This window comes from Cervus elaphus, chromosome 19, assembly GCF_910594005.1.
Source record: "Cervus elaphus chromosome 19, mCerEla1.1, whole genome shotgun sequence".
Classification (NCBI taxonomy): domain Eukaryota; kingdom Metazoa; phylum Chordata; class Mammalia; order Artiodactyla; family Cervidae; genus Cervus; species Cervus elaphus.
The window spans coordinates 1104438-1129940 of record NC_057833.1 but is presented as its reverse complement, the minus strand read 5'-3'; positions in this window follow the sequence as shown (position 1 = coordinate 1129940).

Here is a 25503-nt window from a genome sequence, read left to right as displayed (position 1 = left end):
AACTGAGCTGAAAATTCAAATGATAAACAGGAGCCTGGATGCAAAAATCATGATAATGGGAAATATGGGGAGGGGAGAGGAACAAGTGCAGAATCCCTACAGGAAGATTAACGTGGGCATCACGGAGACCAGGAGGTGTTGCTGTGACTGACATGTCATAACGAGCATGGTGGAGAGGCAAGGACACAGTATTGAAGCAGAAGTCTGGAGCCAGATCATTTAGGGCATCTGAAGGTAAGGGTAAGAATTCTAAATTTTCTTCCAAATGCCCTGAGAAGCCATGGAGGATTGTAAGCAAGGAAGAAGCATGATCTGACTTATGTTTTTGAAACATCACTTTGGCACCTGTGATAATTTCTCATATTGTTATTTTTTATTTTTAAAGACATTATTTTTAACTTATGTTCATAAAAACTGAAAAGGAAGTATAGAGATTTCCCATATAGCCCCTGTCCCCACACATGCATAGCATCCCCCATTAGCAGTGTTACCAGAGTGATAGGTTAGTTATAACTGATGAACCTACACTGAGACATCATAAATGCCCAGAGTTTGTCTTAAGGCTCACTCTTGGTGTTGTACATCCTACGGGTTTAGACAAATATATAATGACATGTATCCATCATTTTGATATCATAAAATTTTCACTGCTTTAAAAATCCTCTATACTCCACCTATTCATTCCTTCCTCTCACGCCACAAAAGACCACTGATTTTTTACGGTCTCCATGGTTTTGCCTTTTCAGAATGTCATAGTTGGAATCATACATTATGTAGCCTTTCCAGATTGGCTTTTTTTCACTTAGTAATTATACCTTTAAGATTCCTCCATGCCTTTACATGACTTGGTAGCTCATTTATTTTTAGAACTGAATAGTATTCCATTGTCTGAATGTCATGATTTTTAAAATGAACAGCCTTAATATTATGATAAACCTTAAAGTGATTTATGAAGTGATTTATTTTCAGAGAAGATTTTGCTAACTCTTGTGCTTTTTCCTACCTCTTCTTTTAACTAGCCTGCAGTATTTTTAGTAGAATGTTGATAACTTCTTCATATTTCAAATTCAATTGGGTTGCAAATATTTTTGGGATTTTACCCATGAGCCTCACTCTACTGAACCATGTCTTGTACTCACCAGGCCTTGCAATTCACGCATCTGTCCCTGCCCATATGCTTGAGCATCTTACCTTCCCTCCTTCTCTAGAAATGCTCTTCTATCCATGATCTGTTTGGGAAGTATCTAATCCCCCTCACCCCAGGGAACTTCCTCTATGAAGCTTCCTGACCACCTTCTGTGTTCTGTTCTCATACGCCTCAGAGACTTCTATAAAAACTCCCCCAATATAAATATTTATAAATGAGTAGTGATTTGGGAATCACTGGAGAACTGGAAAGGACAAACACTGGAAGGACCTTGAGGGCAAGTTAAAAACGTGTTTATTTTAATCTTAAAACGGTAGAGCGACTCCTGAAGAATTTCAGTGTGAGGGAAACAAGAGCAGATTTGTCCGTTAGAAAGTTCACTCTGGCAATATACTGGCGAGAAGAGTGAGTGGGATGAGAAGATGAGACTGGAAGCAGGCTATTGCTTTAGGTTAGAGGAGATGTGATGGGAACTTGAAACATTCACTTGTACACACTCAGAAATAACAGTGGGGATGTAGAAGAAAGGATGGGTTCTGAAAGATTTAAACCATGTCTAACTGATGAGCAGCGTGTAGGTGAAAGTAATTCATTAATAGAAAGTGAAGGGGAGAATAGAATCTAGGATTCCCCCATTCCTGTCTTGAGCATCATGGTAGAGAGTGATGCAATTGACTAATATAGGCATACAGGTTAAACATTTGGGGGTATCTTTTCACACCACTGGTTTAAACAATCCCTCCTTGTTTTTTATGTGCCAACACTGAGCTTTCATTTTCCAAGTTAGCCCTCTGTTTTTTCACTTATGATTTTTTTATGTATATTAATTTTGAATTTCTGAACTACCTGTAATATTGCTAAAGTAGAAGAATTAAGCATTTCCATACTCTTTTTATAGATGACATAATAGTGCTCCTTATTGGACAAATGTGTTTGAAGCAAGTTTGATGAGCTTGGGATGTACCAGGTGGGGACTCAGGAGAAATTAAGGGCCGGCTAGGAATGATTTGGAATCTTTCCCTGCTTCCCTCACCATCATCTCATAATGTCTCTGTCCTCCTACCAAACTGTTTGATTTCCATTTCAGAGATGCCCAATAATTATTTCCTTAATACTTCATATATTCTGCACAAATGGGTAATAGTATGCTTTCTTCAAATGATCAAGAAAGTTTAGTGTCCTTCAAATATTGCAAGATTTGCCAGTTTAAGAAAAAATTTATTTTTCAGCAAACTTCCTCTTTGTCATGGATGTTTTTAAACTGAAAAAAAAAAGGCCAAGATTTGTTTAGAAAGACTATATGCACTTTTGCTCTAATTGTGGTGTAACCCCCTAACTCACTTTTGAGTTTGACTCCATCAGTGGACAGAGGAGCCTGGTAGGCTGCAGTCCATGGGGTCGCGAAGAGTTGGACATGACTGAGCGACTTCACTTTCACTTTTCGCTTTCATGCACTGGAGAAGGAAATGGCAACCCACTCCAGTGTTCTTGCCTGGAGAATCCCAGGGACGGCGGAGCCTGGTGGACTGCTGTCTATGCGGTTGCACAGAGTCGGATACAACTGAAGCGACTTAGCAGCAGCAGCAGCCATCAATGGATCTGTCCATTTAAGACTTTCAACAAACAAATATCATCAGAGTATGAAAGAAATTTACTCTAATGGGAGAAAAACAGAAGATTTGTTAACATAAACCAAAAGATCACTGCTAAATAATTTACACTGATTTATAAAAATGCATTCAAGTTTCTAGGGCAAAGTGGCAGAGAAGAAGGACCTGACCTCACCCACTCTCATGAAAACATGAAAATCACAACCAACAGCTGAACAATCATCTACAACTAACTGATGAACAATTGACAAAAAAGGCTGGGAACCTACGGGTAAAAAAGAAGATACCATAATGAGACGGTAGGAGCGGGCACATTCATGATACATCAGGTCTCATACCTGCCAGGTGGGTGACCCACAAACAGGAAAATTGTATCTCAGAGGTTTGCTCACAGGAGTGAGACTTCTGAGCCCTAGGTTAGGCTCCCCAGTCTTGGGGTCTGGCACCAGGAGGAAGAGTCCCGAGAGCATTTGACTTTGAAGGCTAGTGGGGCTTGAGTGCAGAAGTTCCATCGAACTGGGGGAAACAGAGACTTCACTCTTGAAGGATGCACACAGGGTCTTCTGGGCACTAGAACCCAGGGGAAAAAGCACTGTCATATGAGCTGATGCAAAACCTCCTCACTTTTCTTGGAAGGTCCCTTGAAGAGGTGGGGAAACTTTGGCCCACTACGGGGACAAGCACACTGATGTAGAGGTACTGGGGGAGGGCTCATTGGAGAGCTGGAGGTTGTCCTGGAGACTGCCATTTTGGGGCCAGGCCTGGTCCCACCCAACAGACCTTAGGCTCCAGGGCTGGGATGTGTTAGGCCAAAAAACCAACAGGGCAGGAACACAGCCCCACATATCAGCAGACATAGCTCCCTAAAGTCTTCCTGAGCTCACAGCTAACTCCAGACACATTCTTGCCCACCAGAGACAAGATTCAGTTCCATCCCCAGTGGGTAGGCACTAGTCCCTTCCACCAAGAAGCATTCACAATGCCCTTAGAGCAACCTTACCCACTAGGGGCAGACATCCAGAACCAGAGGAAATACAATCCTGCAGGCTTTGGGACTGCTAAAACAGAAAGACAAATGAGAAGGCAGAGGAATACATCCCAGAAAAAGAACAAGATAAAGCTCCAGAAAAACTAAGTGAAGTGGAAATAGGGAATCTACCCAAAAAATAATTCAGAGTAATGTTAGTAAAGATGATTCAAGATGTTGAAAAAATGAGGCATAGGCCAAGAAGATACAATATTTAGTGCATCATTGACCAAAGACATGTTAATACACGTTTTATTACCTGAACATTATTGACTGGTGACAGATCAATATGCTTTTAAGAGTGATACAATCAACATCACCAAGGTAAAGTTAGAGATTAAAATTGATCAAGGGTTCATTACACAAATTATGACTGTTATCGTTCACGTTTTGCTGTTAAGTTTTTATTCCAACTTTATGTATATTATAAATGTAAGTTTATTACATAAAATTGTCAAAAATGACATATCATGAAATCTCTCATTTCTAAAGCAGCCCCCTGCAAAGACCCATCTTGTGAACTATCAGGTAAAATAACATATTCTAGAGAAAGTAATACCCACTGGACTTTAAAAAATGGCACCAGAAAGTGTAAGCCCACTTTTTCAAGAGAAAGTGCAGTGAAACATGTACATTCTGGTGCCTTTACTGCCTATCACACCCCAGCAAAACATTAGAATGTTTTAGTAGGACATGTACAAAGTTTCAAATAAATACATGAAGTGCAAAGAAAGGTTGATATTTACTCAGGCATTTCAACATTCACTTACATAACAAATTGCTGGCCACAGGCATTAGTTTCTACAAAAACCCTCTGGTCAATAATGTGTTAACAAAGAGCTAAAAAATATAAAATAATAAATAGATTTGAAAATAAAATAACTAAGATGATACATACACTACTAGGAATTAATAAACAAACACAACAAAAATTTTGTGAAGAGAGAGAGAAAGAATAGAAAAGATATTTGAAGAAATATTGGTCAAGAATGCCCCAAATTTCATGAAAAATGGTAGTTTATTCATTCAAAACCTCAGTGATCTCCAGTGTGATTAAATAAATCACACATAGAAATATCATAGTTCACTAGGGAAGAGTCAAAATGAGAAAATCTCGAAAACACAAAAACAACTTATACAAGCACTTCTGAATAAGATTTAAAGCTGACTTTTATCAGAAACATGGTGTCAAAAAGCAGTGCAATGATGTATTCAAAGTGTTGGAAAAAGTCTGTAAACTTTTAAAAAAAGTTTGCATTTTGGAGATCTGTTGTGACGTACATATATGTTTATACTTGTATCCTCTTGATGGATTCATCATTTTATCATTATAAAGTGTATCCTTTTTCTCTATAATCAATCTGTCTTAAAGTCTATTTTGTCTGCTACTGATGTAGCCTCCTAAGCTACAAAGATTTATATTTTATATATATGGCAAACAATCCTTCAAGAAATGAAGGGTAAACTAAGACATTGCTGGGGGATGGGAAGCCTGAGAGAAACTTCTTGTAGCGATTCTAGCCTACAGTAATTACTAAGGAGAATTCTTCAGGCTGAAATAGAAGGACATTGGACGTTGACTTGAATCCACATGAAAAGGTAAGGAGCATCAGTAAACATAACTACGTAAGTAAATACGAAAGAATGTATTTTTGTAACTTTTTCCTACTATTTTATTCAAAGGAAGTACATGAAGCAATAATTATAAACTTTGTTGATAGATATATAAAATGCTATTTGTATGTTAATTACAGAACAAAGGAAGAGAGAGAGAATGGATCTCTATTGGAAGAAAATAAAAAGACATGCTATTGAAATTAAGTTGGGTATCAATCTAAACTGGATTAAGATAAAAATTATAATTCCCAGGACAACCACAAAACAAACAAACAAAAAAATCCTCAAAAACATAATTAAAAACAATAAAATAAGACAGATATTTTTTGTTATACTATTTTAATGAAACGAAGTAGAAATTGGGGAATGGGGGAACATAAATGATTCTTAGCATTGCTAATCAGAGAAATGCAGACCAAAGGCACAACAAAGTATCATCTCATACCCGGCAGAAGAACTGTCATTAAAAAAAAGAAAGAAAGAAAAGAAAATCTTGGTGAGGATGTGGAGAAGAGGAAACTTTTGTACACTGTGAGTGGGAATGTAAATTGTGGCAACCATTGTGAAAAATAATATGGAAGATTCCAAAAAATGAACCAACATATGCCATGGCAATCCCACTCCTGGGTACATATATCTGAAAAAAACCTCACTGACTTGGAAAGATACATGCATCCCAGTGTTCACAGCAGCATTATTTACAATTACCAATGCATAGAAGCTAAATCTGTAGGTGGCCATCAATAGGTGAATGGATAAAGATGTGTATGTACATACATACATACATATACACAAACTCTGGAATACTACCCAGCCCCCCAAAAGAATGAAAATTTGTCATTGCAGTGACATGGATGGACTTGGAAGTCATAATGCTAAATGAAATGTAAGATAATAAGTGATAATGCTATCACCTATATGTGTCATCTAAAAATGACAAACTTGTGACTGTAACAAAAAAACTGCAGACTCACAGATACAGAGAATAAACTAGTGGTTACCAGAAGGGAGACAAAAGGAAGGAGGAGGCGATACAGAGGTGGGGATTTAGAGGCACAAACGACTGGGTATCAAATAAAACAAGCTGTAAGGCTCTATGTCCAATATGGGGATTATAGCCAGTATTTCATAATTATAAAGGGAAGTAGTAAAATAACCGCTAACAGTTGTGAATCACTGTATTGTCCACCTGTACCTTATATTCTGCATTAACTATACTTCGCTAAACAAAAGATTTAAGATATAGAGAAAACAAATCACAAATGCAATCTTGTTTTATTCATAATTAGATTAGATTTAAATGGAGAAATTACTTCAATCAAAAGGTAGAGACCAGAAAATGGATTTTAAAAGTTACCTTATTTATTATTTACGAAAGACAGATTCAAAAGCCAAGTAGATTGAAAGAAAATATGGGAAAACACGACATAAAGACACTAAACAACAGGGAGCATAGGGTGCTATATCAATATCAGACAAAACAGACTTTCAGAACAAAATTGCATCTAAAGAGTAGGACATTTTCTAGTGAAAAATGATCAGCCCATTAGGAAGAGAGAATACGTTTCAACATTTAGAGACAAGGTGGAGGAGTAAAAGAACCTTGAACCCATCTCCTCTCATGAGAACACTAAAATCACAACTTATTGGTGAACAAGCATTGACTAAAAAGAAAAGAAAAAAAAAAAAGACTTGACTCTACCAAAAAATATACTCTACATCCAAAGTAGAAAAAACCATGAGAGAGTAGGAGCGATGCACTAGGGACACAATCAAATCCCCTTCCACCCAGGCGGAAGGCAGGCGGGGCTAGGCTGCAGGAGCTCCGGCGGGGGGGGGGGGGGGGGGGGGGGGGGGGGGGTGGAGGGGTGGGGGTGGGGGGGCTGCAGGATACAGAGACTCCAGTCTTGCCGGGCACACACAAGGTCTCATGGACACCAGAAACCAGGGCAAAGGCAGCCGTCCAAGTTCACGGAGCACAAACCATACCGTGCAGGTTTGACCCAAGTAGGAACATGCTAAAATACATAGTAATAAAATCAACAAAAATTAAAGACAACGAGAAAATATTAAGTGCACCAAGGCAAAAGCAACAGATAACAGACAACAAAAGTCCCGAAAGGTTATCAGCTGATAAATCAGCTGAAGTCTTGCAGGCCGGAAAGGAGTGGCACAATGGGTCTAAAGTGATGCAACTGAAAAGCCTGCAAGCAAGGGTACCCTACCCAGCGAGGCCCGCAGTGAGACTTGATGGAGGGACTGGGCGCCTTACAGATCAGCATGAGCTAAGGGAATTCAGCGGAGCCAAGCCAGAGTTACAACAAATCCTAGAGGAGCGCCTCTATTCAGGAGAGAAGAAGTCCACGATTAGAAACAGAATTGTGAATGGGAAAGCTCACCAATAAAGGCAGACATATAGGACAGGGAGAAAGTTGCCCACACGTAAAGATGATATCAAAATCAGCAATCATGAGTAGAGGACAAATGCAGAATATTGAGAATGCTTTCAAGATTAGGAGACCAGTAACTCAAAACTATATAGAGTTACACACACACGCACATGTACATATGACTGCCATATCAAGTCTTCATGGTAAAGGCAAACCAAAAATATGCAAAAGATATACACACAAAAAAGGAATTCAAGCAAAACACTAACAATAGTCATCAAATCACAAGAGAACAAAAGAGGAAGGGAAGAAGACCTACGAAAACAAATCCAAAACAATCAACAAAATGGCAATACAAAGTATCAGTAATTACCTTAATTGTAAATATATTAAATGCCCTAACCAAAAGACATAGACTGCCTAAATGGTTACAAAAACAAGACAGGTATATATGTTACCTACAGGAGACCCACTTCACATCTAGGGACACATACAAACTGAAAGTGAAAGGATAGAAAAAGGTATTCCTTGCAAATGGAAATCAAAAGAAAGCTGGGGTAGAAATACTCATATTATCAGACAAAATAGACTTTAAAATAGTGTACAAGAGACAAAGAAAGACACTACATGGTGATCAACTTATCACTCCAAGTAGAAGATATAACAATTTTAATTATATATAGGCACCCAATACAGGATCACTCCAGTATATAAGACAAATGCTAATAGTTATAGGAGGAAAAACTGATAGTAACACAATAATAGTGGGGGTACTTTAATACCCCACTTACATCAATGGGCAATTCATCTAGACAGAAAATCAATGAGGAAGCACAGGCTTTAAATAAACATTAGACTAGATACACTTAATTGATATTTATAGAGCATTCCATTCAAAGGCAGCGGAATACATAATCTTTTGAAATGCACATGGACTATTCTCCAGGATAGATCATATACTGGGCCATAAAGCAAGACTTGGTAAATTTAACAAAATTAAAATCATATCTAGTATCTTTTATGACCACAATACTATGAGATTAGAAATCAACTATAAGAAAAATACTTAAAACTGGGCTAAACTATATGGTACTAAACAATCAATGGATCACTGAAGAAATCAAACAGGAAATCAAAAAAATCTAAAGGCAAATGAAAACAAACAAAAATCATGATCCAAAACCTATGGGATGCAGCAAAAGCATTTCTGAGAGGGAAGGTTTTAGTTACTTCAGGAAACAGGAAAAATTTCAGGTAAACTATTTGACCTTACACTTAAATCAACTAGGGAAAGAAGAAGAAGAAGAAGAAGGAAAAAAAAAAAACTATAGTAGAAGAAATAAAGATCAGACCATAAATAAATGAAATAGAGATGAAGAAAACACTGGAAAAGATCAATGAAACTAACAGCTGGTTCCTTTAAAAAATAAAATTGAAAAACCTTTAGCCAGATTCATTAAGGAAAAAAGGGAGAGGAATCGTATCAGTTAAATTAGAAATGAAAAAATAAGTTACAACTGACACCACATAAATACAAAGGATCTTAAGAGACAACTATGATCAACTACAAGCAACTAAATGCCGATAGAATGAGCAGCCTAGGAGAAATGGATAAATTATTAGAAAGGTCCAACCGCCCGAGACTGAACCAGGAAGAAATAAAAAATGGTAACGGACAAGATTGGGCACATTCCTGGTGGTAGGCTGTAGACTAGAAAATATTAACAGACCAGTCACATGTACTGAAATCAAATCTGTGATTACAAAAGTCCCCACAAATAAAAGTCCAGGCCCAGATGGCTTCATAGATGAATTCTGTCAAACATTTAAAGAGTTAATATCTCTCCTTCTGAAACTATTCCAAAAAATTACAGAGGAAGGAACACTCTCAAACTGATTCTATGAGGCTACCATCATCACTCTGATAGCAAAACAAAACAAAGATACCACATGAAAAGAAAATTACAGGAGGCTTCTTAAAAAACTAAAAACAGAATTACCATATGATCCAGCAATCCCACTCCTGAGCATATATCTAGAGAAATTCATAATTCAAAAAGATACATGCAACCCAGAGATCATCACAGCACTATTTACAATAGCCAAAACATGTTACAACCTAAGTATCCATTGAGAGATGAATGGATAAAGATGTGGTACATACATATAATGGAATATTACTCAGTCATAAAAAAGAATGAAATAATGCCATTTACAGCAACATAGGTGAAGTAAGTCAAAGAAAGAAAGATATATGATGTCACTTGTATGTGAAACCTATTATAAATATGATACAAATGAACTTATTTATAAAATTGGATGATAAGTTCTATTAAAGCAGGAATATTTATTGATGCCTAATATAACATCAGGCATTAAGCTAAATGACACAACATAGTTCCTACTTCATATTAAGAAAAATTCATCTCAAATTCACTGCTCCTGCCTTTTTTTTTTTTTTTTTGATCAAAGGTACTGCTCCTCCCATTGTTTTTGTGTAGGAAAGAGATGATGAGCTTCTTGTGAATAAAGAATAGTGTTGCATGAGGGGAGCACAGATGATTTACCTATTGTGACATCTGGAAAGAAAGCAGGATATGACTTATTGTACCTTTCAAATGCCAACTAGTAAAACTATTGTCCTCAATAAGCTTAGTGCAGGGGATCCTGTTAAATGTGGCTACATAGGAGACTTTTGAACTACTTAATCCCACAGGTGCTCTGAATCTACATATGGAGCAATTCCCTTTAAAAGAAATCCAAAAGCTAGCTAACTCTTAAAAATCAAGTGAATGAGAAAAAAATCCTCATTAAAATGAATTGACACTATCTGGTGACGGAGAAGACTCTTGAGAGTCCCTTGGACTGCAAGGAGATCAAACCAGTCAATCCTGAAGAAAGTCAAACATGAATATTCATTGGAAGCACTGATGCTGAGGCTGCTGCTCCATCTTTGGCCACCTGATGTGCAAAGCCAAATCACCGGAAAAGACCCAGTGGGAGGGAGTAAAGGCAAAAGGAGAAGAGGGCGGCAGAGGACGAGATGATTAGATAACACCACCAACTCAATGGGCATGAATTTGAGCAAACTCTGGAAGATAGTAAAGGACAGAAGAGCCTAGTGTGCTGCAGTTCACGGGGGTCACAAAGAGTTGGACATGGCTTAGTGACCAAAAAGCAACAGTCATGAAGGGAGCTTGGGAACATGCCTGGCACCTCGCATGTTGTTGCAGGCCAGAGGACACATCACCGGCTCTGACGACCAGCAGGACTTTGGGTTCAGTTGGGTCGTGGCAGAAAAAGGGACGGTTTGTGGCTGGCTGCCCCCAGGACTCAGCACAGAGGAGGCAGACAGACACTAATTTCTTAGTGAAAGAGGTCTATTTGAATACTTGAAGAGCTGCTGCCTAAGGGCCCTGCTTATAATCAGTCTGCATCTAGATGCTAAAAGTAAGATCATCCATCCCCTTTGGGACATTGAAAGGTCTTGGCACACTTGTAACTACTGGGAGCCCCAAGAGCAAATAACGTTGTTCACAGAAATACAGAGGTTTGAGAAACAACCAATGGCTAGGACCCAGCTAAACCATGCACAGAAACCAACAGAGAGAGGCAAACAGGAATATTTTTTTAAAAAAGATAAAACTCCAGAAACAATCCTAATAAGAGTTCAATGTAATTATCATAAAGATGCTCACTGAGGTCTACAGAGAAATGCATGAACAAAATGAAAATTTCAAGAGATGAAAACATAAGTACCAAACAAATCACAGAGCTGAAAAATACAATAATCTAACTAAAAAATTAAATAGAGGGATTTGAAAGCAGACTAGGGGAAGTGCAAGAAGTGATCAACAAACTTTAAGACAGGACCCCTCTGAAAAAAGAGTGCAGATAGTTTTAGAGACGTCAAGTGGACACATATTTCCATCATAGGGGTCTCAGAGGAAAAAAACAGAGAAAAAGGCAGAAATATTATTTGAAGAATAATAGCTGAAAACTTTCCTAAGTTGGGGAAGGAGACAAACATTCAGACCCAAGAAGAGCAAAAAGATCCAGACAAGATGCACTCAAAATGACCACACTAAGACATGTTATAATTAAACTGCTAAAATTTAAAGACAAAGAGAGTATCTTAAAAGCAGCAAAACAACCTTTTATGTACAAGGGAATCCCCACAAGACCATCAGCAGATTTTTATTCAGAAACTTGCAGACCAGAGGGAAGTGATCAATATATTCAAAGTGCTGAAAAAGAAAGCAAACTGCGAGCAAGGAATATTCTACCCAGAAAAGTCTTTCACATTTGAAGAAGAAATACAGAGTTTTCTGGATAAGCAAAAAGTGAAAGTGTTCATCACAACTAGTCTGACCTTGGAAGAAATAGTAAAGGGAATTCTTCAAGTTGAAACAGAAGGACACTAATTAGTAACAGAAAAGCGTATCAAAGTATAAATCTTAATGGTAAAATTTATAGTTAAATCGGAATACTCTAATGTTGTAATGGGTGGTGAGTAAATCACTTATAAATCTACTAAGAAGGTTAAAAGACAAAAGTAGAAAAACTACCTATAAGTACTATAATTTGCCAATGAATACAAAGGACCAAAGGCTGTAAACTGTGACGACAAAAACAGCATGAGAGAGAAGAGGAAAAGGCGACAGCTTTAATATGCATTCAGACATAAGTTGTTATGAACTTAAGTAGGCTATTATAAAAATACAAGATGCTTTACATAAGCTTTATGGTAACTCCAAAGCAAAAATTTATAACTGACACACAAAGTATTAAGAGAAAGAACTGAACATGCCAGTGTACAAAATCATCAAATCACGGAGGAAAGAGAAGCGAGAGACTTGCACAACAGCCAAAAACCGTTCTAAATAGGAATAGTAAGCCCACCCTTACCAATAATCACTTTAAATATTAATGGGCTGCATTCCTCAATCAAAAGACAGGAGACTGAATGGACAAAAATCTAACTATTGGCTGCTATAAGGGACTTACTTCTGTTATAAGAACACATACAGATTAAAAATGAAGAGATGGAAACATATACTCCATGCAAAAGGAAACTGAAGACAAACAGGGTAAAATATGCTTGTGTCAGACAAAAGAGCCTTTAATCCAAAGACCATAGTAAGAGACAAAGGAGATTGTCATACAGTTATGAAGGCGTCAGTCTAACAAGAGGATATGACGCTTGTAAATATTCATTCACCCAACAGAGTAGCACTGCGTATATAAAGTGAATGTTAACAGGCAGGACCGCAGAACAGACAGCAACACAAAAACAGTGAAGGACTTCAATTCATTTTCAGCAACGCATAGATCATCAAGCAAAGTATCAGTAAGGAAACACTGCACTCAAACACTTACAGAACTTCCATTCCAAAATCACAGAATAAACATTCTTTTTAAGTGCACTTAGGACATTCTCCAGGATTTACCATATTTTAGGCCACAAAACAAGCCATGATAAATTTAAAAACACTGAAATCACTTCAGGCATCTTTTTGGTCTACAGTGTTACAAAACCAGATCAATTACAAGAAGAAAAAAATCTGGAAAATTCACAAATGTTTGAAAATTAAATTTTTACTACTGTGAAACCAATATGTCAAATAAGAAATTAAAAAAATATATATCTTGAGAGAAATGACGATGGAAATACAACATGCCAAAACTTATACGGGATGCAGCATAAGCAGTTCTAAGAGGGAAATTTGCAGTGATAAATAGCCATGTCAAGAAATAAGGTCTCAAACAACCTAAATTTACACTTTAAGGAGCTAGAAAAAGAAAAGCTAATTAAGTTCAAAGTTAGTAGAATGAAGAAAACAAAGATTAGAGAGTAAATAAATGAAAAAGAATAAAGAGACAATAGAAGAGATTAATAAAACTAAGAGCCAGTCTTTTCAAACAATAAAATAGAAAAACCATAGCTAGAGTCATCAAGAAAAAAAGAGGACTTCAATAAAATTAGAAATGAGAGAGATGTTATAATAGGAGACAATACCACAGAAAGAAACTTGTAAGAATCATAAGAGACTAATATATGCCAACAAACTAGACAACCTAGAAAAATAAAGTCCTAAAAAGATACAATATGCTAAAACTAATTTATGGACAAACAGAAAATCTGAACAGACAAAGTATTTGAAAGGAGATGGAATCAGTAATCCAAAACCCCTCCATAGCTTTGTAATCCCTCTAAGGATCAAATGGTTTTGCTAGTGAATTATATTAAAAAAAAATAAAGCATTACCAATCCTTTCAAACTTTCCCAAAAACCAGAAGAGGAGGGAGCATTTCTAAACAAGCTTTATGAGCCCAGTTTTATTCTGATACTAAAACTAAACAAGGCTACTACAAAAAAACAAAAACAAAAACAAAAACCCCCCCAAAAACAGGCCAGTATTTCTGAGGAACACAAATACAAAACTTCTCAAAATATTAGCAAACAAAATTCAACTATGCAGTCAAAGATCATTTACCATGATTAAGTGGGATTTCAGAGATGCAAGGATGCTCAATATCTGCATTTCAATGTGATATATCACATTAATAAAATGAAGGGTAAAAATCATATGTCCTTTTAACAGATGCAAAAAAAAGCATTTGACAAAATTCAATAACGAATCATGATAAAAAAAATCTCAATAAAGTGGGTGCAGAGGGAACATGCCTCAAAATAATAAAAGTTGTATATCACAAACCTACAGTCAATAGTATACTTAACGTGAAAAACTAAAAGCCTTTGCTCTAAAATCAGGAAGAAGTACAGGATACTTCACTCTGGTCACTTTTATTTAACACAGCATTGGAAACCTTAATTAAAGAAATTAGGCAAGAAATAAAAGTTACCAAACTTGGAAAAGAAGTAAAATTGTCTCTATTTGTAGATAACATGATATTTTACATAGAGAACCCTAAAGACTCTGCCAAAATAAAAAAATAAAAAACAGAAAACCTGCTAATGGGCAGTTCAGTAAATTGCAGGATATAAAAATATATACAAAATTAGTTTCAGTTCTATAAACTATTAATGGAATTTAAAAAACACTTCCACTTACACAATTATATAGGAATGAATTTAACTACTGATGTGAAAGACCTGCCCAATGACATTGATGATAGAAATTGAAGATGACAGAAATGAACAGAAAGATTTTCTCTGCTCAGAGATTGAAAAATGACTGTTATTAAAATATTGAACCTCCCAAAGCAATCTACAGAGTGAACACAATCTTCATCAGAATTTCAATGGCATTTTTTTGGTTACAAAAAAATAAGCAATCCTAAAATTTGTGTGGAACCATAAAACATCTGAATAGCCAAAGCAATCTTAAAAAAGAAGAACAAATTAGAGGCATCACAGTTCCTGATTTAAAACTCTATTACAAAGCTATAGTAATCAAAATAGCATGATATTGGCATTAAAATAAGACACACAGATCAATGAAATAGGATAACCGATAAATTAATCTACATACATGATCAGTTCAGTTCAGTTCAGTTCAGTTGCTCAGTCATGTCTGACTCTTTGCAACCCCAGTATCGCAGCACTGCAGGCCTCCCTGTCCATCACCAACTCCCGGAATCCACCCAAACTCATGTCCACTGTGTCGGTGATGCCATCCAACCATTTCGTCCTCTGTCGTCCACTTCTCCTCCTGCCCTCAGTCCCTCCCAGCATCAGGGTCTTTTACAATGAGTCAGCTCTTTGCATCAGGTGGCCAAAGTATTGGAGTCTCAGCTTCAGCATCAGTCCTTCCAATGAACACCCAGGACTGATCTCCTTCAGGATGGACTGGTTGGATCTCCTTGCAGTCCAAGGGACTCTCAAGACTCTTCTCCAACACCACAGTTCAAAAGCATCAATTCTTCAGTGCTCAGCTTTCTTTATAGCCCAACTCTCACATCCATACATGACCACTGGAAAAACCATAGCCTTGAGTAGACAGACCTCTGTGACAAAGTAATGTCTCTGCTTTTTAATATGCTATCTAGGTTGGTCATAAGTTTCCATTCAAGGAGTAAGCTTCTTTTAATTTCATGGCTGCAGTCACCATCTGCAGTGATTTTGGAGCAAAAAAAAAAAAAAAAGTCAGCCACTGTTTCCACTGTTTCCCCATCTATTTGCCATGAAGTGATGGGACTGGATGCCATGATCTTAGTTTTCTGAATGTTGAGTTTTAAGCCAAACTTTTCACTCTCCTCTTTCACTTTCATCAAGAGGCTTTTTAGTTCCTCTTCACTTTCTGCCATAAGTGTGGTGTCATCTGCATATCTGAGGTTACTGATATTTCTCCTGGCAATCTTGATTCCAGCCTGTGCTTCCTCCAGCCCAGCATTTCTCATGATGTACTCTGCATATAAGTTAAATAGGCAGGGTGACAATATACAGCCTTGACATACTCCTTTTCCTATTTGGAACCAGTGTGTCATTCCATGTCCAGTTCTACTGTTGCTTCCTGACCTGCATACAGATTTCGCAGGAGGCAGGTCATGTGGTCTGGTATTCCCATCTCTTGAAGAATTTTCCACTATTTACTGTGATCCACACAATCAAAGGCTTTAGAACAGTCAATAAAGGAAATAGAGATTTCTCTGGAACTCTCTTGCATTTTCAATGATCCAGCGGATGTTGGCAATTTGATCTCTGGTTCTTCTACCTTTTCTAAAACCAGCTTGAACATCTGGAAGTTGATGGTTCACATATTGCGGAAGGCTGGCTTGGAGAATTTTGAGCATCACTTTGCTAGCATGTGAGATGAGTACTATTGTGCGGTAGTTTGAGCATTCTTTGGGATTGCCTTTCTTTGGGATTGGAAAGAAAATTGACCTTTTCCGGTTCTGTGGCGACTGCTAAGTTCTCCAAATTTGCTGGCATATTGAGTGCACCACTTTCACAGCATCATCTTTCAGGATTTGAAATAGAACAACTGGAATTCCATCACATCCACTAGCTTTGTTCATAGTGATGCTTCCTAAGTCCCACTTGACTTCACATTCTAGGATGTCTGGCTCTAGTTGAGTGATCACACCATCATGATTATCTGGGTCGTGAAGATCTTTTTTGTACAGTTCTTCTGTGTATTATTGCCACCTCGTCTTTATATCTTCTGCTTCTGTTAGGTCCCTACCATTTCTGTCCTTTATTGAGCCCATCTTTGCATGAAATGTTCCCTTGTATCTCTAATTTTCTTGAAGAGATCTCTAGTCTTTCCCATTCTGTTGTTTTCCTCTATTTCTTTGCATTGATTGCTGAGGAAGGCTTTCTTATCTCTCCTTGCTATTCTTTGGAACTCTGCATTCAAATGGGAATATCTTTCCTTTTCTCCTTTGCTTTTGGCTTCTCTTCATTTCACAGCTATTTGTAAGGCCTCCTCAGACAACCATTTTGCCTTTTTGCATTTATTTTCCATGAGGATGGTCTTGATCCCTGTCTCCTGTACAATGTCACGAACCTCATCCATAGTTCATCAGGCTATCATAGGTTCATCAGGTTCATCATAGTTCATCTGTCTATCAGATCTAGTCCCTTAAATCTATTTCTCACTTCCACTGTATATTCATAAGGGATTTGATTTAGGTCATACCTGAATGGTCTAGTGGTTATCCCTAGTATCTTCAGTTTAAGTCTGAATTTGGCAATAAGGAGTTCATGATCTGAGCCACAGTCAGCTCCCAGTCTTGTTTTTGCTGACTGTATAGAGCTTCTCCATCTTTGGCTGCAAAGGATAGAATCAATCTGATTTTGGTGTTGACCACCTGGTGATGTCCATGTGTAGAGTCTTCTCTTGTGCTGTTGGAAGAGGGTGTTTGCTATGACCAGTGCATTTTCTTCTCAAAATTCTATTAGCATTTCCCCTGCTTCATCCCGTACTCCAAGGCCAAATTTGCCTGTTACTCCAGGTGTTTCTTGACTTCCTACTTTTGCATTCCAGTCCCCTATAATGAAAAGGACATCTTTTTTGGGTGTTAGTTCTAAAAGGTCTTGTAGGTCTTCATAGAACCGTTCAACTTCGGCTTCTTCAGTGTTACTGGTTGGGGCATAGGCTTGGATTACCGTGATATTGAATGGTTTGCCTTGGAAATGAACAGAGATCATTCTGTCATTTTTGAGATTGCATCCAAGTACTGCATTTTGGACTCTTTTGTTGACCATGATGGCTACTCCATTTCTTCTAAGGGATTCCTGCCCACAATAATAGATATAATGGTCATCTGAGTTAAATTCACCCATTCCAGGCCATTTTAGTTTGCTGATTCCTAGAATGTCGACAGTCACTCTTGCCATCTCCTGTTTGACCACTTCTGGTTTGCCTTGATTCATCGACCTAACATTCCAGGTTCCTATGCAATATTGCTCTTTACAGCATCGGACCTTGCTTCTATCACCAGTCCCATCCACAAGTGGGTATTGTTTTTGCTTTGGCTCCATCCCTTCATTCTTTCTGGAGTTATTTCTCCACTGATCACAGTAGCATATTGGGCACCTACTGACCTGGGGAGTTCCTGTTTCAGTATCCTATCATTTTGCCTCTCATACTGTTCATGGGGTTCTCAAGGCAAGAATACTGAAGAGGTTTGCCATTCCCTTCTCCAGTGGGCCACATTCTGTCAGACCTCTCCACCATGACCCGACCGTCTTGGGTGGCCCCACACGGCATGGTTTAGTTTCATTGAGTTAGACAAGGCTGTGGTCCTGTGGTCAGATTGGCTAGTTTTCTGTGGTTGTGGTTTCAGTGTATCTGCCCTCTGATGCCCTCTTGCAATGGCTACTGTCTTTTTTGGGTTTCTGTTACCTTGGATGTGGGGTATCTCCTCTCATCCACCGCCTTCTAACATGATCAATTAACTTACGAGAAAGCAGCCAAGAACACACATGAAGAAATGCTAGTCTAGTAATAATGGCATTGGGACCACCCTCTTTTGTGTGTGTGTGTGTTAGTTGCTCTGTCATGTCCAGCTCTTTGTCACTTGATGGACTGTAGCCCGCCAGATTCCTCTGTCCATGGAATTCTCCAGGCAAGAATAGTGAAGTGGGTTGCCATTCCCTTCTCTAGGGGATCCTAGGTTGTTCAATCCTGAACCAAGGGTTGAACCTGGGTTTCCCACACTACAGGCAGATTCCTTACCATCTGAGCCAACTGGGAAGCCCTCCACTATCTTATACCATATAAAAAATGAACTCAATATAGATAGAGACATCAGTATAAGACCTGAAACCATAAAAACTTCTAGAACATAGGAACTAAACTCCCTTACATCAATTTTTGATATGAATTTTTAAGATTTGATACAGAAAAAGAAATAAAAGTAAAAAACAAGGAAGCAAGACTATGTCAAACTAAAAGCTTCTGTACCACTAAAGATATCGTCAATAAAATGAAAAAGTAGCCTGCAGAATGTAGGTAAATGAACCTATGAGCTGTGTCATGTAGGGTCACCCAATACGGAGGTATCATGGTGAAGAGTTCTAACAAAACGTGATCCATCGGAGAATGGGGTGGTAAACCACTTCAGCATTCTTGCCTTGAGAACCCCATGAACATTTTCTTCAAGAAAATTAGAGCTACCAAGGGAAGATTTCATGCAAAGATAGGCACAATAAGGGACAGAAATAGTATGGACTTAAGAGAAGCAGATGATATTAAGAAGAGGTGGCAAGACTATACAGAAAAAGTGTGCAGAAAAGGTCTTAATGATCCAGATAACAATGATGGCATGATCACTCACCTAGAGCCAGACACCCTGAAGTGTGAAGTCAAGAGGGACTTAAGAAGCATTACTACAAACAAAGCTAGTGGAAGTGTGAAATTCCACCTGACCTATTTCAAATCCTAAAAGATGATGCTATTAACGTGCTGCATTCAATATGCCAGCAAATTTGAGAACTCAGCAGTGACCACAAACTGGAAAAGGTCAGTATTCATTCCAATCCCAAAGAAAGGAAATGCCAAAGAATGCTCAAATCAAGACTGTCGGGAGAAATACTGATAACCTTATGTGCAGATGGCACCACCTTAATGCCAGAAAGTGAAGAGGAAATAAAGAGCCTCTTGATGAAGTAGAAAGAGGAGAGTGAAAAAGATTGCTTGAAACTCAATGTTCAAAAAAACTAAGATCATGGCATCTGGCCTCATCACTTCATGACAAATAGATGGGAAAGAATGGAAGAAGTGAGAGACTTTATTTTCTTAGGCTCCAAAATCACTGTGGATGGTGACTGCAGCCATGAATTTAAAAGACGCTTACTCCTCGGAAGAAAAGCTATCACAAACTTAGACAGCATATTAAAAAACAGAGGTATCACTTTCCTGACAAAGGTCCATCTAGTCAAAGCTAGGGTTTTCCCAGTAGTCATACACGGATGTGAGAGTTGGCCCATAAGAAGGCTGAGCACCAAAGAACAGATGCTTCTGAACTATGGTGCTGGAGAAGACTCTTGAGATTCCCTTGGAGAGCAAGGAGATCAAACCAGTCAATTCTGAGGAAAATCAACCCTAAATATTCATTGGAAGGATTGATGCTGAAGCTGAAACTCCAATACTTTGGCCATATGATGCAAAGAACTGACTCCTTGGAAAAGACCCTGATTCTGGGAAAGATTGAGGGCAGGAGGAGATGGGGGTGACAGAGGATGAGATGGTTGGGTGGCATCATCCACTCAATGGACATGAGTTTGAGCAAACTCTGGGAGACAGTGAAGGACACGGCTGCGTGGTGTGCTGCTATCCACAGGGTTGCAAAGAGTCAGACACGACTGAATGACTCAAAGACAACAACAAGAGCGACTGACAGATAGGAGACAGTATTAGCAAATTAGATTTGACAAAGGTTAATATCCAAAATATATGAAGAACATTTACAGCTCAGTTGCAACCCCCCAAGCAATCTATTAAAAAATGGACAAAAGAACTAAATAGACACCTTTTCTAAACATATAAAAGCAATCTACATGTACATGAAAAGGTATTCAACCTTACTAATCATCAGCAAATCAAAACCTCAATTGAGATATCACCTCATGCCTGTTAGAAAAGTTGTTATCAGAGACAAGAGATAAGAAATGTTGGCTAGGCTTGGAGAAAAAGTTACTCTATATACTGTTCCTGGGAATGTAAATTGTTGCAGATGGTATGGGAAACAGTAGAGAGGTTCAGCAAAACATTAAGAAAAAAAAAAAAAAAAACAACTACCCAATGATCCAGCAATTTCATCTTTGGATACATATAAAGAAAACAAAATTATTTTCTTGAAAAGATATCTACATGTTCATTGCAGCATTGTTTACAATAGCCAAAGCCAGATAAACTTAATTGTCCACTGAATGATTAATGGATGAAGAAAATACACACACACACACACACATACATTCAAGGAAATATTATTCGGTCATAAAAAGAAAATCCTGTATTTTGCAACAACATGGTAAGATAAATCAGACGGAAACAAATGATGTGTTTTTATTTCACATTTATACCATTTATATATTGAGTGGAAAAAAGAAAAAACACAAACTCTGAACACATTGGTTGTTGCAGGATGGGGGATGTGGACAAAATGGGTCAAAGTGTGGAAAAGGTACAAACTCCCAGTTAAAACATTACTTAAGTTCTGGGATGTAATGCATTCAAGATGACTAAAGTTAATAATGTGGGCCTGAAAGGGAGAAGAATCAAATCAACAAAATTAGAAATGAAAAAGGAGAGGTTACCACAGCCATTTCAGAAATACAAAGGATCATAAGAGACTATTATGAGGATCTATATGCCAGTAAAATGGACAACCTGGAAGAAATGGACAGATCCTTAGAAAAGTTCATTGTTCCAAGACTGAACCAGGAAGAAACAGAAATTATGAACAACCCAAGTACAAGCACTGAAATCAAAACGGATCAAAACTCTCCCAAAAATGAAAGTCCTTGGCCTGATCACTTCACAGGTGGGTTCTATCAAACATTTAGAGAATAGCTAAGCCCTATCCTTCTAAAACTCTTCCAAAAACTTGTAGAGGAAGGAACACTTCCAAACTCACTCTATGAGGCTACCATCACCCTGATACCAAAAAAAAGAAAATTATAGGCCAGTATCACTGATGAACATAGATGCAGAAATCCTCAACATAATTCAAGCAAACAGAATTCAACAACACATTAAAAAGATCATACACCATGATCAAGTTGGGTTTATCCTAGGGTTGCAAGAATTCTTCAATATACATGAAACAATTAATGTGATAAACCATATTAAGAAATTGAAAGGTAAAAACCATATGATAATCTCAATAGATGCAGAAAAAGCTTTTGACAAAACTGAACACCCATTTATGATAAAAACTCCACAAAATGGGCATAGAAGGAACCTACCTCAACATAATCAAGGCCACATATGGTAAACCCACAGCAAACATTATTTCCAATGGTGACAAATGGAAATAATTCCCTCTAATATCAGGAACAAGACAAGGGTGCCCACTCTCACCACTCTTATTCAACATAATTTTGGAAATCCAAGTTATGGCAATAAGAGAAGAAAAAATAAATAAATAAAAGGAATCCAGAGTGGAAAATAAGAAATACAACTCTCACTATTTGCAGATGACATGATACTATGCATAGAAAACCCTAAAGGTACCATCAGAAAATTACTGGAGCTAATCAGTGAATTTTGCAAAGTTGCAGGATACAAAATCAATATACAGAAATCACCTACATTCCTATACATTAACAATGAAATATCAGAAAGAAATTAAGGAATGAATCCCATTAACCATTGCAACAAAAAGAATAAGTTACCTAGGAATAAACCTACCTAAGGAGAAAAATGCTTTTGAACTGTGGTGTTGGAGAAGACTCTTGAGAGTCCCTTGAACAGCAAGGAGATCCAACCAATCCATCCTAAAGGAAATCAGTCCTGAATATTCATTGGAAGAACTGATGCGGAAGCTGAAACTCCAATACTTTGGCCACCTCATGCGAAGAGCTGACTCATTGGAAAAGACCCTGATGCTGGGACGGATTGGGGGCAGGAGGAGAAGGGGACGACAGAGGATGAGATGGCTGGATGGCATCACCGACTCGATGGGCATGAGTTTGAGTAAACTCTGGGAGTTGGTGATGGACATGGGGGGCTGGCGTGCTGCGATTCATGGGGTCGCAAAGAGTCGGACACGACTGAGCAACTGAACTGAACTGAAGGAGACAAAACAGCTGTATCCAGGGAACTATAAGACACTGAACAAGATAGAAAGCCCCAAGGTAAACCCATGCACCTATGGATACCTTATTTTTGACAAAGGAGGCAAGAATATACAAAGGGGCAAAGACAGTTTTTCAATAAATGCTTCTGGGATAACTGAACAGCTACATGTAAAAGAATGAATTTAGAATGCTTTCTAACACGATACACAAATACAAACTCAAAATGGATTAAAGACCTAAATGTAAGTTAGACCAGACACTATAAAACTCTGAGAGGAAAACAGGCAGAACACTCTAACATTGATCAAAACACGATCCTCTGTGACCTACCTCCTTGAGTAATGGAAATTAAAAGAAAAACAATTGGTAGCTAATTAAACTTAAAAGGTTTTACAAAGCAAAGGGAACTATAAACAAGGTGAAAAGACAATCCTCAAAATGGGAGAAAATAATAGCAAATGAAACAAGTGACAAAGGATTCATTTCAAAAATATACAAGCAGCTCATGCAAATCAATATCAGAAAAACAAACAACCCTATCAAAAAGTGGGACAAAAGACCTAAACAGACATTTCTCCAAAGAAGGCGTACAGATGGCTAATAGACATATGAAAAGACGCTCAACATCGCTCATTATTAAAGAAATGCAAATCAAAACTACAATGAGCTATCACCTCACACCGGTCAGAATGGCTATCATCAAAAATCTATAAACAATAAATGGTGGAGAGGGTATGGAGAAAAGGGAACTCTCCTGCACTCTTGGTGGGAATGTGAATTGATACAGCCACTGTGGAAAACAGTATGGAGGTTTCTTAAAACACTGGGAATAAAACCACCATATGGCCCAGCAATCCCACTACTAGGCATATACCCTGAGGAAACCAAAATGGAAAAAGACACGTGTACCCAAATGTTCATTGCAGCTCTATTTACGATAGCTAGGATATGGAAGCAACCTGGATTGTCCTTTGACAGATGAATGGATAAAGAGGCTGTGGTACATATACAAAATGGAATATCACTTAAACATGAAAAGGAATGCATCTGAGTCAGTCCTAATGAGGCGGATGAACCTGGAGCCTATTGTACAGAGTGAAATAAGTCAGAAAGGGAAAAACAAACATGGCATACTGACACATATATGTGGAGTCTAAAAAGGTGGTACTGAAGAACCTGTTTGCAGGGCAGAGGTGGAGACATGGACACAGAGAACGGACTCACGGACATGGCTGGGGGAGGCAGGAGAAGGCAGGATGTGTGCAGAGAGTAACGTGGAAACATCCATTATCACCATATGTAAAATAGGTCACCAGTGGGAATTTGCTGTGTGGCAGGGAATTCAAATTGGGGCTGCTGACAACCTAGAGGGTCGGGATGGGGAGGGAGGTGGGAGGGATGCTCACGTGGGAGGGGGCATGGTAAACCTGTGGCTGGTTCGTGTTGATGTTTGGTAGAAACCACACAATACTGTAGAGCAATTACCCTTCAGTTAAAAATAAATACATTTGTTAAAATAATAAAGAATTCAGCTGCCAACGTAGGAGATGTTTGTTCGATCCCTGGCTTGGGACGATCCCCTGGAGGAGGAAATGGCAACCCACTCCAGTATTCTTGCCTGGCAAATCCATGGCCAGAGGAGCCCGGTGGGCTATAGTCCACGGGGTCACAAAGAGTCAGACAGGACTGATCACACAGAGGTTAATAACACCATGTTATAATTCAGAAGTTGCTAAGAGAGCGGATCTCAACTCATTGAGCAGAGACATATTAATGCGTCTTTTGTTATCTAAATGTCACTGACCAGTGTTTCAGTATCATCTGGTCAATAACGTGTTAAATTTACGGGGGAAAAAAATTAACTATGTGTGTGTGGTGATAGATCATCTAGAATTACTGTGGTATATATTTCTCGATATATACATGTATCAACCACATTGTTCACTTAAAACTCACAGAATGTCATGTGTCAATTGTATAGTAAAACTGGGAAAAGATGGGTAAAAAAGGAAAAGCATCATTTAGGAGGTAACAGCATAGAGGGACCACTTTACTTGATTCAGAGCTTTATTAATTATGTGTACATTTCTTTTATTGCTAAATAATATGGCAAATCTCTTCCTAGGCTCTTTGGCAGAAGGAGAATATGCGTTTTAGATCTATGGGTTCTGAGGAATATAACATGGGAAGCATGTTTCAAACTGACTATCACAGAGTCAACAGTGTAAGTAACAGGCATCAGGAGCTGATGCTTACAGATAAGGGATCAGCAGAACAATGAAAGCCATGAATGAGTTAAGGAGAGAGGATGCATTTTGGATAAAAAATGCAATAGTTACTATCAAGGCTGAACTTAATTGTAGTAGGATCAAGTGTATTATCTAAACAGAACAAACACATTTATATAGCCATGAAGAAACAGGAAACAAAATCAACCCAAAACCAAGAAAATACTTTTGGCAATCTTATCACACAGAAGTTTCAAATTTTTTTCACTT